The sequence below is a fragment of the Cotesia typhae genome, unplaced genomic scaffold (assembly GCF_013202065.1).
Source record: "Cotesia typhae breed Kobodo isofemale line unplaced genomic scaffold, CoteBio_Ctyphae contig_123, whole genome shotgun sequence".
NCBI lineage: Eukaryota > Metazoa > Arthropoda > Insecta > Hymenoptera > Braconidae > Cotesia > Cotesia typhae.
The window spans coordinates 600,827-616,100 of record NW_027423715.1 but is presented as its reverse complement, the minus strand read 5'-3'; positions in this window follow the sequence as shown (position 1 = coordinate 616,100).

Here is a 15,274-nt window from a genome sequence, read left to right as displayed (position 1 = left end):
ATACTTTGTAAAAATAAAAAATAATTCTAGTCTGCAATTACTAATTACTTTATTTTTAAATCATTAAACATTATTTTGTATGTAATATCATTAAAAAAAATTTTTTTTTTCAATAAAAAAAAGCCAAAATAATTTATTTAAAAATTTTTTGCTGTCAATAGAAAAAAATCACAATCAAAAAATAAAAAATTACTAAATATTAATAAAATAATATATAACTTTTATTTTTTCAAATTTTCCGCCCAAAAAAGAATTTCCGTCTCTGTCCTCTCAAGCGCATATAAATAAACAGAACAAAATAAATTAACAATAAAAAAAATCAACTCGCATTTTATTTCTACGCCAGCTTGTGGAAGTTACATGACTTTCGCGTTTAATCGTCTCATTAATTCTGGACTGGATCAGCGTGCGACGTTGTAAACTGGCTCTTTCAACGAACTCATCATCGACCTGATACTCATAGTCGGCTCTACTCTCTATACATCCACTAGCAGGTAAAAACAAAAAAAAAAAAAAAATTCAGTAAAAAAAATTCGATGTATAAATTTGAATAAAAATATTATCTCCCGTTCAGAGAATCGTAACCGCATCCGGTTTAAATTATTGCCGATGACTGGAGATTGTTGTGCTTTCGATGGCTAGTCTGGATAAGTATTGAGTATTATATTATCTTATGTTATATTTTATCGGTCTGTAGTGGCAAGTAAACCTGGATGAAGTATATAGTATGTACAATAATGTAAGAAGAGAAGTATTGAGGATTATAAGTAAAGGAGTTTATGACCACGCCCCATCGACGCCTCTCGGCCGACCCAATCCTGACCAAGATCGCGATTATTCTCAGGATGTATAGTTATAACTTACTTCTGATCTTCGGTTATCTTCGTCTCGCTCAATCGCAATCTCGATAACTTTGTCTGCGACTATCTCCGTCCCTTTATCCGTAAGGTCGATCGCGGGTTGAAGTGCCGGGAAATAAGGGGCATGATTGCTTCATTAGGACCAGCTCTCAGCTGAGTAGTCGACCTCAGGCTTACCTTTACTTTGTGATCCTGCTTGCGATTAAATCCCCATTGTTTTGATCATGGGATAAATAAAACAGAAATTTGGATGATTTAAATTTTAGTTAGAAAATTTTTATAATTATTTACAAAAAAAAAAAATTTTTTTTGACGAGAAGGTAAATTTTCTTGAGAAAAAACAAATTTTAATTTTCCGTAAAATTTTTTTTTCTGTTAAATTGCACTGTACTTTCTTAAATATTGACGTTTTTTAAGATATAAGCTCATCCCGATGTTACACTCATCAAGAGCTTTCATTTGAGTACCCACATGCATTTTCATATATTTTTCATATATACATATATATAATATATATAAATATATGAAAAATTGATGTGGGTACTCAAATGAAAGGTTTCGATTAGTGTAATGTCGGGATGAGCTTATATTTTCAGAAATTTCAATATTTGACAAGATACAAGGTCATTTTTTAATTGATGAAAATTAATTTAGCATAAATTTTATAATTTAAAAAAATTTTAAACTAATAAATAATGGCAAACAAAATTTATTAAAATGAAAAAATGCATTAATATAGATTAATAAGTCATTTATAGAAATATGATCGATTTAAATCAAGAAAATATTTTTAAATAATTTTGTATTTTGAATTTTTTTTTAAGTTAGTAAGTTAATAAATTATTTATGATGATAATGGAAAAGATAGAAAATTTTACTAATAAATTGTAAAATAGTATATAAAAAAATTGAAATGGGAAAATTATAAATAAAATTTTGAAGAATTTGTTGATTGGAAAATATTTTTATTTTTTATTTATTCTGACCGCTACAATACAAGAAATTATATTACTACTATTTATAGAAAAATGATGATGAAAATCAAGAAAATATTCATCTATAGAATATTCAAATTAATAAATAATTCACAATACTACAAAATTGTAACCTGATATGAAGAAAAAATTTTGAATATAAATTTTGATAATAAAATTGTAAGTGACATTATTAGAATTATTTTCCAAAGTTTAAAATATTTATTTTTTTCAAAATAATTAAAAATTATTTTTATTTTTAATTTTAGCCAACCTCCTCCACATTGCAAGAAATTATTTACTTATTATTGTCAGAAAAAAAATAATCGGAGTCAAGAAAATATTTAGTCTGAAATCGTTTCAGACAAAGTAAGTTTTTTTTTACTTTATCCAAAACAAGTTAGTCTAGGTAAATATATATTTGACTCTTGAATATTAAAACTCAGTTTGATTAGAATTAGAAGAATTTAGAAAACTTGAAAAAGGATTTACTTCATATTCCTCCCATATCGCCCCAAGTGTAAATATCACCTCATCTAATAAAAGAAACACGGCTCTATACATACGCTGAAGTGTTCCCATTATAATAGAATTTAGAGAACTTGTAAAAGAATTTACTCTATAATCATCCAATATCTCCCCAAGTGCATACATCAACTCACAAAATAAAATGAACACGGATGCACACATTTCCCGAAGTATAATAAGTACAATCCACATTTTACAGAATTCTATCAGAAGCAGTAGATAAAAAAAAAAGCGAGTCGTCCTACAAAAAAAATATGAAACGAAATGATGGCTTGCTTGTTCCATACTTTGAAATTTTGAGAATCAAACTGATGTACTCGGTAGCGCACGTTACTTGTGAAAGTGTCGAACTAACTCTGGCCATCTAGCGGAAGCGTCGGTACTAATTTCTCTCGACCTTTTAAAAATCGCCTATAAGGTAAACTTTTCTTTTATTTCCTTTTTATTTAGATGAATTTTTTCGTAATTTTTTTAATATTCAAATTAATTTTTTTACAGTCAAAATTTTTGACACAAGAAACTTTTCTTGATTCAAGTGACTTTTATTTCATTAAAAAAATTTTCTGAATGATTAAAAACAAACAAATCATTTAAAATAATTTTCTAGATAGTTTAATCTATTTTTTTTTTTTAATAAAATCAATTTTCATACACGGAAAAAATTAAACTGTACACAGAAAGAAAAATTTCTTGACAATAAATTTTTATATTTGATCAAAATTTTTAGATACTTTTGGGAAGCAGCGCCACTTACTTCAGCTGAGAAAAAAATTTTCTCACCTTGGGAAAATTTTTCTCTTGAATATTTGATACCTATTTTGTATTATTTTAGCGTGCAATTATCCATATTAAATAAAAAAAAAATGATTTAATATTATTTGATCTTCCCATTTGACATTTTGGTCAATAAAAATATTAATGAAAATTTACTATCAAGATATTTAATTTTTTGGAGCAAGAAAGAAATTTTCTCAAGGCAAGAAAATTTACTTCTATCAAGAACAAAATTTGTTGGAGCAAGAGGCTGAATTTTCTCAAAATAAGAAACTTTTCTTGACTCAAATAAATTTTCTTGGATCAAGATACGTATTTCTTAACCCTGATTAAAAATATTGATTGAAAAGTATTGGGAATCAGTCACCCTATGTGAACTGTATATCTATATATACATGAAAAAGAATTGAAATTATTCAAAAGTATTCTAATTTCATCATTTTCAATCCTTTTCAATCAATATTTTTAACCAGGGAAATCAAGAAAATTAATTTTGTTGGAAAAAGTGAAATTTCTTGTCAAAAAAAATTGTTTTTTTCGCTCAAAAAAATAACTAGAAAGAAAAATATTTTCTTGGCTCAAGTGAACTTTTTATTTTGTGTGCAATTATTTCTAGATAGTTTCATATTTTTTTTATAATTAAAATAAATTTTCTTATCAATGTACACGTTCTTACTAAAAAAAACAGCGAATAAATATTCTCGAGCGAATTACATCTGCTGAAAGGACATGATTCATCAAACTGATGCTTGAATTGTCAGATTTTTTTGAGCCCATCATAATAATAAGATCCACAAAATGATTTGTATGTCTTATTTCATAAAATTACATTATATTACATTAGAAAGAGCTTGTCATCAGCATTAACATGGTTGCTCCTCAGCTGGCTCGATCATTCTTCAGATTGTGCAGCCTGGATCGGATGATTCTCATTAAAAAACAAAATGTACGCATGTATAATATATAATATATGAAGGAACGCTCAGTAGAGTGAATGACTCGGCAAATTTATCATCAGATCAGCAATCAAACCTCGAATCCTAGCTCGATTTTCGTCACGCCCACTCCGTAAAAAACATTATTATAATAAATACGTCCATACATTGACTATTAAAATAAAAAATAAAAAATAAATAATAAATTTGTAGTTCGGAGAAATTTTTTACGATGAAGATTAAAGCCGCGTTAATACCTCGAGCGAAGTAAGGCATTATATGTGCATTTAAAATTTTTTTTTCATCTCTTTGCTGGTTACCAATCACCCGTGAGTTTTTTAAGGATGCGGCCAATTAGCCAGGATTTATCGGCACACCTTTTCCAGCAGGAATTGCGCGTTCTTTATTTTATGTAATATGTAATGCGTACCCACTTCGGGCACTGGATTGGTGTGGGGAAAGAGGAGGCAACTCGCTCCCAACTTCACCGCATTGCAAAATAATTTTCCTTTTATTTAAGAATTATTTAACTTTTATTTTTACCTTTATTTCTTCGGCATTAACTTCCGCTTCATTCGAACATCAAATAATTATTGGGTTGACAAGTAAAACGTGTTTCGTATGTGTTAAAAATTACATTGCATATAGATGTTTTGATATTTATTATGTAATTAAAAAAACCAGAAGCTGCTGAAAATAAAAGAAGAAGAAGAAGAAGAAGCTGACAAAAAGAAGCAGAAGTTTTATTCGAGTATTCTAATAACTTAACTTTAAAGAGGCTTCGTTTCAAAATAAATTTTACGATAGTTTCGGTTGGTATTCATGAGATTACGAAATTTTTGTAAGCCTTTTTTTTTTTTTTTTTTTTTTTTTTTTTTAATTGGGAATATTTTATTTAACAAAATAATATAAATTCAGCGAATTATTTTAATTTTCGATACCAAGAACAAAATTATAAAAAATATTTAGAATTACAATTATAATTTAATTTATTATTAGGAAGATTGAAAATTTCTTAAATGAAGTTAAAATTTCTTGAACAAAGTTAAATTTTTTCAAGCCAAGAAAATTTTTTTTTTGCTCCAAAATAACTTCGGTCTTCCTTGTAATTTTTTTGGTTCAAGAAATATTTTTTTTTCTGTGTAGTAAATAAGATTAAGAAGAGTAGATAAAAAGTTTGGAAAATCCAAAAGTGCACGCCTCATAATCTATTTTTCAATAATAAAATTGATTAAAAAAAATACAAAATCAAATTAATTTTTAAACATTATGGAAATTTTTAAAAATCTTGAGCGACTTCTAAAAAATTTTTTTTGCGACTTTAAACACAAAATTCGATTTTTTGGACCACAATGCAAACAAATATGATGTATTAGACATGACAATTAGCCATAAAAAATATTTAAAAATTTATATCCACAAATATTGTATATTTATTCCATGGGGGATCAAGGATTAGAAATAAATATAAAATTCTGAGAATTTAAGAATAATAGGCGTATCTAAATAATAGACCAAGTAATAGGAGATTATTGTAAGCTTAAAAAGAATGACCAGGGGAATAATGTGATAAACAGCAGGAAGCTTTAGTATAGTAGCGTCAATAGTTTTCCAGATTTCTTCCTTTGTTGTGCTTACTTTTATCTACAATCGGGACTATTATTGAGTTTAAAAACGCTGCACTTTTCAGAGAAGCTAATACCGAGTGATATAGCGTCAAAATTTTGCTCTTTTGACCACGCGTCTATATTGCACCAAGGAAGATGTCTAATAAGAATAAATAATAACAATAGATTTTTTTTTTGTGGCTTGAAATTTATAACTTTTAGCTACCAAGAATGTTCAAAAGTTTTATTGGAGAACAGCAATGGGTGTGGGCTGCAGACGACGAAAGAAAATTGAAACCAAAATGCAGAAGGAAAACATAAATTGATACATTTTCAAAGAATCTTAGCTCGGACTGCAAGTGGTACTTACTTCTATGTCAACGTAGGTGGCCCAGATGGTAGTTTTTGGACAAATTGCCGGAACTGTAGAGGATAATATATTTTTAACGATGGGATTTTAATGTTTTACGTTTTATGAAAAATTTTAAATTCAACCACGTGTGGCTTACTAATTTTATAAAGCTTACTGAAGTTAAATAATAAAATGTAAATTTGTAAGTTTGATTTTTGAAAAAATTTTTAATGAATTTATAATTTTGACATACTTTAAATTTTCTATCTAAAAAGATTTTAAAATAGTTAAAAAATTAATTAAAAAATTAAAAGTAAATCAGAACCAACCAGCTGCTCATAAAAAATGAAGCAAACAATCTCGGACTTGAATTCCGCTCTCCAGCTAATATAAGCGAGGCATAATAAACAGCGGAGCTAGAATTCTCTTAAGCATCGGCTCGTGGTATCTTGACATTAACAAACCTGGTGATGACGTTAACAAGTCACTAATGAGGAGCTACATACCAACTAGCTTTTTAAATATCAATCCTGGCAACATATATTAGCATTAGCATTAGCCTCTATCCAGTACTCACCCGGAAGTGAATTACTTATGATTATATATCACATCAGATACTTCGTAGCTAGTATCTGGTACCTAGTGCCTCGTACCTCGTCTAACCGGGTTCTAATTATTGGCGAGTCGCTGCGGGCTCACTCGGCCCACGCTTCTCTACTTCTTGCTGCGCTCATGCCTTACCGATTTCTCCATTCCACTCAACTCGTGCATACACAATCCTCGATCCTTGATCACATATGCTCGCATCTACCATAAACATCGTCCTACTTGCGTAGGCTGTAAACACAACCAACAACCAGATCAGGTATTACTTTGCCATAAAAACAAATCCCCTTAGGATCTCCATGCTTGTACTCACACTTGTGTATTTTATAATTATTCAATATTTATATTACAACGTAAAATTTAATAAATTTTTGCTTTTATTTTTTTTATATTAACGAATTTACAAAAATCATTAATTTTATTTTTAAAATTAATTTACGAAATTCAGAAATTTTTTTTTTTTATTTAAATTTTTCACATTGACGCGTTGAAAAAAAAATATTTTTTAAATAATTTTTAATTGTAAAAATTTTTTGTTATAGTTCATTTTTTTTTCTATCATTAAAAAATGTATAAAAAATTTTCTTGTTTAGAAATTAATAAAAAATTTTATGAATTAATGCAACGAGCATAGTGTGTGCGCCAGAACACGAGCACCTAAAATCTTACTAATCAAATTCAAACATAAATAAATTTTTTATTTATTTATGTTTTAGCTATCATAAATTTTTATATAAAAATTTTTAAATAAAAAAAAAAAAAAAAAAAAACTATTAAAAATTTTAATCCTTGCAAATTTAAAAAACTAAAGCCCAAAACTGACATCGTAATTTTATTCTCAAAAACATTTCAACAATAATAAATTTCACAGAATCTAATTTCTCCCACGAAAAATGCTGAAAAGTGACACATGACATTTCTACCCCCCAGAGTCCGACCCAGCGATTTAACAATCGTTTTCTGAAAGGAACCTTGCACGAAAGACTTTTCATCCCACCTTCCAACTCATAATAGATCCATTATGGGTAAGTCTCCTTTGACTATCCCCTGGAGCATAAATAAAATGAATTTCCAGTGAGTGTGTCCTAAACGTTTCTTTATTCGATGCCTTGACGAGTCGAAGAATCTGCTCGCGAAAAAGCAGTCCCTTTACTAATGTAAAGCAAAAAGAATAACGATGAACAATAATGCGGGCGTTATTCATCGAGATTTAAAAGAGCGCTTTGCCACAGAACACATATATATATATATATATATATATATATATATATATAATAAGATGTATGTGTATGTATATACATAACAAACGGCCTTCGGAGCCGGGTTTTCAACACCCACAGTTAAGTCTAAGTCCCTCGACGGCCATCTTGGATCTCGGGGCTCTCGGTCTTGAGACACCTTTTATTTGTATTTGGATTGTACTTTTATTCTGTTATGTTAGTTTCGAGCTGATGTATACACATGTGGGTATAGAGTATTATATATTATATAGAGGCCCAAGAAAGTTAACACACGGATTTTATTTCGTTTACCCAGTGACAAGTTTCACGCTGGGGACAGTGGCGCAGGTATCCGGGGGAGTGGGACCTGGTCGTTTATTTTTATTTTTAAAATAGAAATATCATCTGTTAATCTTAATCCCACAATTCTGTCGGTCCTTGTTTAAATATGTTGCTCGAGAGAAGTCTGAAGAGACAGAGGAGAGGGGCGGAATAAGTAAAAGCACTAAGATATAAGGTATAAGGTATAAGGTATGTGTCCACGTCCAAGAGTTATTGCTTGCGCGGTGAAACAAACAGGATGTGTCGAATCGATGCGTCGGCGCCGCTGGTTAACACATGCCGCAGGCAACCAAAGGGTTCTCCACGTCTTATTTTTCTTGTTACATCTTTTCTTGTTCTCTGTCTTCGTCTCTGGGTTCGCCAAGTGTTTATCCGAGTAAGGAGGTTAATCTGGATTTTCTCCAGTACAGAGAAAGAGATCCTCCGGAGTCGATACCGGCGCCGCTACTCGTGTACCAAAGTGCTCTATCGGGTTGATCTTGGCGCGAAACACGCCCGTGGCTCTGATCGAGTGCATGTTAACCCTCGCTGTACTTGTTTTTCTTATAGGAGAATCACTGGAGAGAGAGAGAAGGGGGAGAGTTATAAGAATAAGCAATCTGGGGCCCCGTTGATGTAATGTAATGTAATGTATTGTGTGTAATAAGACAATTGGAGCCAGAAGTTATATATTAATTTATAGCGCCTAACTGTTAGTCTAATTGAGAGGAGTTAACTTTTATTAAGATTAATATCTGGGAGGATGTTGGTATTTGCTTTCTTCACTTTGGATCACTGTGGTTCAAACTATTTCATTTAATACACTGGAAAAAAAATTAACTTGAATTTTTTAACCAAGAAAATAATTTTTAAGAGTTTTATTGTTTTGAATCAAGATGAAAAATTCTTAAATTGAGTAAAATTTACTTAAACCAAGAAAAATTTCTTAATTTAAGAAGATGAAGTTGTTCAAAATTATTTACTTGATTCAAGTTAATTTTTTTTTTTTTTTAATGTAATTTTTTGAGGATTTTTGGAAATTTGGTTAATAAGAGAGGAAAATATTTGATATTTTTCAATTTTTATATTACTAGTAAAATTATAAAGTAATTAAAGCAGAAAAAATTTTCAAAAATATCCTCAATTTCTTGGTTTAATTAAGGTCTTTTTTTATTGTGATTTTAAATGATCAAAATTAATTTATTGACTTATTTTTTTTTTAATTAAATTTATTTTTTTATTACTGTAAAAAATCATGTACGAATAAATTTAATTATTTATGAATTTTACATAAAATGCAGATTTTTAAATAATTATACGTATTAAATTATTTTAATTTTTTTGTCAAAATAAAAAAAAAATGAAATTTTCCTTATTGTTTTTTTTTTAATACATTTTTTGAGGAAACTGAATTCACGCTGAATTTATTATGATTATTACAAAGTTACTAAAAAATTAATTTTTTTAATTATAGTGATAAGATAATTTAAAAATTTTTTGAGAATATTCTAAAATATGTTTCCTAAATCTTGGACTCAATTCATGAGGGAAAAAAAATTTTCCGCCTCAAAAAATGATTAAAAACTTCTTGAATAATTAACCAAATAAATAAAACAATTATTTTTAATATAATATAAAGCAAATAATAAATACCTAGAGGTCGGTCTTTCTTTTATCGTACCGAGTCATTAAAGGTAAGGTGATGGAGGTAAAAAAAAACCCCATTAAAAAATACGTACACGAATTGGTGAGTTGGTTTTATTTAGTTGGCCAGCGAAATAAGGAGAATAATAATAAAATAAAAAGTACCCAGCGAAGCAGAGGAGAAGAAGAAGAAAGAGAACAAGTCAGGCAACAATAAAGATGTATCTGTCAGTAGACTACGTGCCAGAGAGACGAGGTCCGCGTGCACCGTGTCCTTATCCTCGATCTAACTTTCGTGCTCCAACTCTCGACTAAACTCTCCTCCGTCCTCCATTTGCTTCAATGTTTATGATTATGCTTATGCTTGTATGAAGTGACGCTTAAGCTGAAGCTGGAAGTGGAGCTTAACCTGAACCTGAACCTCGGCCAGGAGATGCTGGAGATGGAGCGTTGTACTGAGCAAGAGTCGTTCGAGGGTTTTTACTGAGCATAATCGTGACTTTGCTTGGCAACCCGGTTAATGCCTTCTCGATTCCTCGTAACTGCCTCCAAATCCTTTTTTATTTACTTTTATACACGCGCCTCCTTTTATCCTGGCTGCCGCAAGAGGGCGAGCTCAAATTATTCATAAATATTTAGAAAAAAAATTGATAGAAGATCTAAAGTTTGTAATTATACAGTAAAAAATTTTGCGTCAATGCGTCAAAAAATTTTGTGTTAAAAATTTAACACTTTTTTGTGTTAATTTAACACAATAAATGTTAAATTTACATATAAAAGTGTTAAATATTTAACACAAAAATTTTTAACATAAAATTTTTTTATGCAATGACGCAAAATTTTTTTACTATGTTTATACGGCCAAAATTAAATATTCAAAATTTTCATTTACACGGAAAGAACAAGATAACACTGGATATCATCCCAGATTATACTCAGTGACATCTGTGGTGAAAAACAAATTTCAGATAGTAGCTAGAAAAATCCAGATTATGCTGCGTGATATCTGGATTATACTCATTGTAATCTGGATAATACCAGCTACTATCTGATATTTTTTTTTCACTCAGTATAATCTAGGATGATATTCACTGTCATCTTGTTTTTTCCATGTAGTTATTCTAGAGTTTTTTTAATTTATATTTTTTTTGTATCAAAAAGTTGACAGACAAAAATTGAAATTCGGACTTTTTTGTTCTGAAGTCTGTCAAAAATCCAATTTTCAAAAATTTTTTTTGATCGTAGTCCACTCAGTGTGTTTAAGTATACAGATTAAAACCCCGCCGGGTTTTTTTTATTTCAGATAAGCCAATCAGCCATATCAGCTGAGTGGAGGAAGTGAGCGACAATTTTTTTGGAGGCGGGTGTTTTCAGACCTCTATAACTTTAATTCTACTAAAAATTTTTAGCTAAAAATTTCATTGTATACTCTTGTAATATGTATAAATAAATAGTAAAAATTTAAAAGTTCTATCTCTTCATTGATCTTTACAAAAAAATCCTCAAAAAGGTTTTTAGATTAAAAAGTTGATTAGTTTATTATTTTTTTAAAAATTTTTAATTTTCTCAACGGGAAGCTAAAAAAAATTTTGAAACTGTTGCTTTAAATTAGACTTTTGTAAAAAAAACTCACTGTCCATAAATTAATTCTTCATATCTAGTTGATGTCTCTCCATACAGACATAAATGCATACATACATAATTTATCCGTAACGATTGTTTCCTAGCAGGTGGTCTGTGACAAAAATTAGCTCCTTGGATCTCCTTAAAAAATCATCTCGGCCTTAATCACCAGTTATCTCTTGATTGCTCCTGCTCCCATTTTAATACATCAACATACATACATAATAACCAGACAATGAATACTAATCTCATGATCATGATCACGAATAACTAGGCCGGAATTTGAATAATGTATTAATGACATGCTAATAGGCTAAAGTCCTAAATAATTACCCATGAAAAACAAAATAAGAATATAAAAAAACTAGTCTTTTTATAATTATAATTAAACTGTCCTGGCCACAAAATTTCGCTTATTCTCTTAATAATATAGATTAATTATTATTCAAAATTTTTAGAATTGTTTCTGTAATCTTATCTTCAAGTAACTAGTTGATTTTTTTTTACAAATATTTTTAATAAAACATCTCTAAATTTTTTTTTATCAATTTTTAATTTTTGTCTTTTCTTAAAATAGAATATTTAATTAATTTTAAAAATTGAATTTTGACATTAATAAAATTTTAAAACCCTAATTTTTTTTAAATTAACTTTTTTCAAGCTAAAAAAATATTTTCTTCGCAGTAATTAACAATTTTCATTGCAAAATTTCAATAAATCTCTTCAATACAATACAATAAACAAAGCAAAATAAAATACTCAGACGACACCCGTTATGTTTACTTCTCAGTACAGATAAAACACAACAAAATGAAGAACAAAACTGTGGATCTCTAATTTCTTTCCCCTTAGAGTTTATCTCCTTCTATAACTGGCAGCTTTATTTCTCTCACTTCCTGCTGCAATTATCTGACCAGCCGGTAGAATAAAAATGTCACGTCATGTCATAATTACCTTTACTTACCTTGCGTCATCCTCGGGTTAATTAAGGACCAGCGTTTCTAAGAAGATAATTTATCAATGCAATGGACAATGCAAGATTTGCTCCATTAACCACTTACGCGCAATCCCTAACAGAGTTATTAAAATTTTTACCAAACCAAATATTTCTTCTCTGTTTTATTTCCATCCGTTCGCAATGTATATATACAATCATCGTAAGTTTTTTCTCGGTCTGTTGGATCTTTCATGTGTCTCACTCACGTATATAATATAGAGCATTCCCTTCATGTGTGTTGTTGGGAAGTATGGATGTGTAGAACACCAACCAAAGAGAGAAGAAAGTATACCCACATAATACTAGCCGCCATTATCCTCCACAGTACTTTTTATTTTATTATTTTTTTTTTTTTTTCAGCATCCCCGACTCCGCTTCGCCTGAGGCAGCATCTTAACAACTTAATTTCAGGCGATAGAAAGAACGGACTGTAGTGGGGATACAGCTAAATCGCTAAAGGACGTTCAAAAAAATTATGTATTTATTTATTTTAATGTCAAAAAAAATTTTTTACTAGTTTGGAAATTTTTTTTGGCGTCTAAATTTAAGCTCAAAATTTTTATATTTATATTATTTTAAAAAAAAATTAAATGAAAAGTTTTTTTTAAATAATTTTATTTACAAGAGAAGAAATTTAAAATTTTTGTACTTCAACTTTGAGGCTTGATAACTTTTAAAGGAATGAATTTTTCACAAAATGATAAGAAAGCTTTTTTGTAGAGTGTTAAATTTTCTTTAAAAAAAATTATTAGATAATTTTTTTGCATAATTTTTTAATTAAATACACAATTTCAAATTTTAAAAGTTTATTATTTTTTTTTGTAAGCTTTGATCTTAAAATTTTGAAAGAATTTTTATAAAAATTTTAAATAAAAAAAATAAAATTTTTTTGAGCCGCAATATTTCTTGTATTTTATTCAGCTGAGTATGCTACATGACATAGACAGCTGGTAGAAATAAAATGAGAACCTGTTTTAAGTATTTCGAGTAATATAAGAAACTCAAGGGCTGTGTTTTAGTACTATAGTTATAGTACACATATATATAGAGGCAAGAAAAGGGTTAAGATTTAAAGTTTGATGAGTGGAGCGTAGCGGCGCGGGATGCATTCTGTTGGTTTAAAACGGAAATGAGCAATGGAGTGACGGAGATATTGTTTGTGGTGGCAGAGTATGGGTATGGGTAGAGATTAAGAGGAACAAAGAGGGCTCCGGATGAAGAGAAGAGAGAGAGAGAGGTCCAAGACTGGTTCAGCACGTCTTCATTAGTCCAGCATCCCGGTCACGTCAATGTAATGGCGCGACTGGAGACTGAAGAATACGTGTATGTGTATGCACGATATGGAGAGGATTGAATCAAGAGAAAATACTTATATATATATATATATATATATATATATATATATATATATATATATATATATATATATATATATACATACTCGTACACAACATAAACACGTAGGGGGTACTTTTGTTGTGTTGGGTGTGTTGGTTTTCTGGTCGGTTAAGATCACCAAGAGCATACAGCGTCTGTCTGTCCTCGTACGCTTTGTAATTTACATGGGTATACACCGACACTTTTTTATGGGCTAAGCAGCACTGACAATGATGTCTTATTGATGTTGACGGTTTTTCATTTTATTTATCATGATAATCATAAGCTTTTCGTTTTATTTTATTATGTAATCGCATATATTTTTAGTTTATCAGATTTCAGGTAGATATTTCAAGATTTAATTCTTTTTAATAGGTTTCGAAATTATTTAGTATATTTGGTCATATATGACGTCATATGTGATCATTTTTGTTTAGATATGACATCAGAATTCTATGATATTCATTCGTATCCGATCACTGATCATGTTTACTCATATGTGATCATTAATCATGTTTATCCATGTATAACATGATATGTGACCATGTTCACTAGTACTTGATATCAAACGTGATGGTAATTATCATGTTTGCTCATATGTGATCATTTTTATTCGTATATGACATCACATTCTATGATCTTTACTCACATGTGATCATTGATCATGTTTACTCATATTTGATCATACTGATTATGTTTACTCATATGTAATATCATTTGTCATCATGTTTGCTTATTCATGGAATCATATGTGATCATTGATCATGTTTGATCATGTATGACATGTTATGTGACCATGTTTACTTGTTCCTGATATCATACATGATCATTGATTACAATTATCATGCTTGTTCATATTTTACATCATATGTAATCATACTAATCATGTTTACTCAAATGAAATATCATTTGTCATCACATTTGCTTGTGCATGGCATCATATATGATCATTGATCATGTTTGATCATACATGGCATGATATATGATCATCTTCTTTTGTGCCTGATATCATACATGACATGATTTTTCATCATGTTTATTTGTGCCTGATGTCATACATGACTATAATTATCATGTTTGATCATGCATGATATTATTTGTAAATATAATTATTTAAACACGATATCACATATGTGAAATTATATATGGCCACACATAAATAACAGTAAATTTATTATATAAAAAAAGATCCAAAATCGTTTATTTATATTTATACTTTCATCCAACGTAACTTGGTTGCAATTTTTTTCGGTTGCAAGAAACTAATTTCCTTTTGTTCGGAACCAATGAGAAATTATAGAGGAACGGTTGGTTTTATAGTTGTAGAGTTTTAGTGAATAGAAGCGTTACTTTCCACGGTTATTTAGTTAGCTTTTTGTAGCGCTCTTTGGTTCAACGGATACAATTGCCTTGAAGACGCGTCGAATTGGCTTTTTATCAAGCCGCTTTTTCTCCA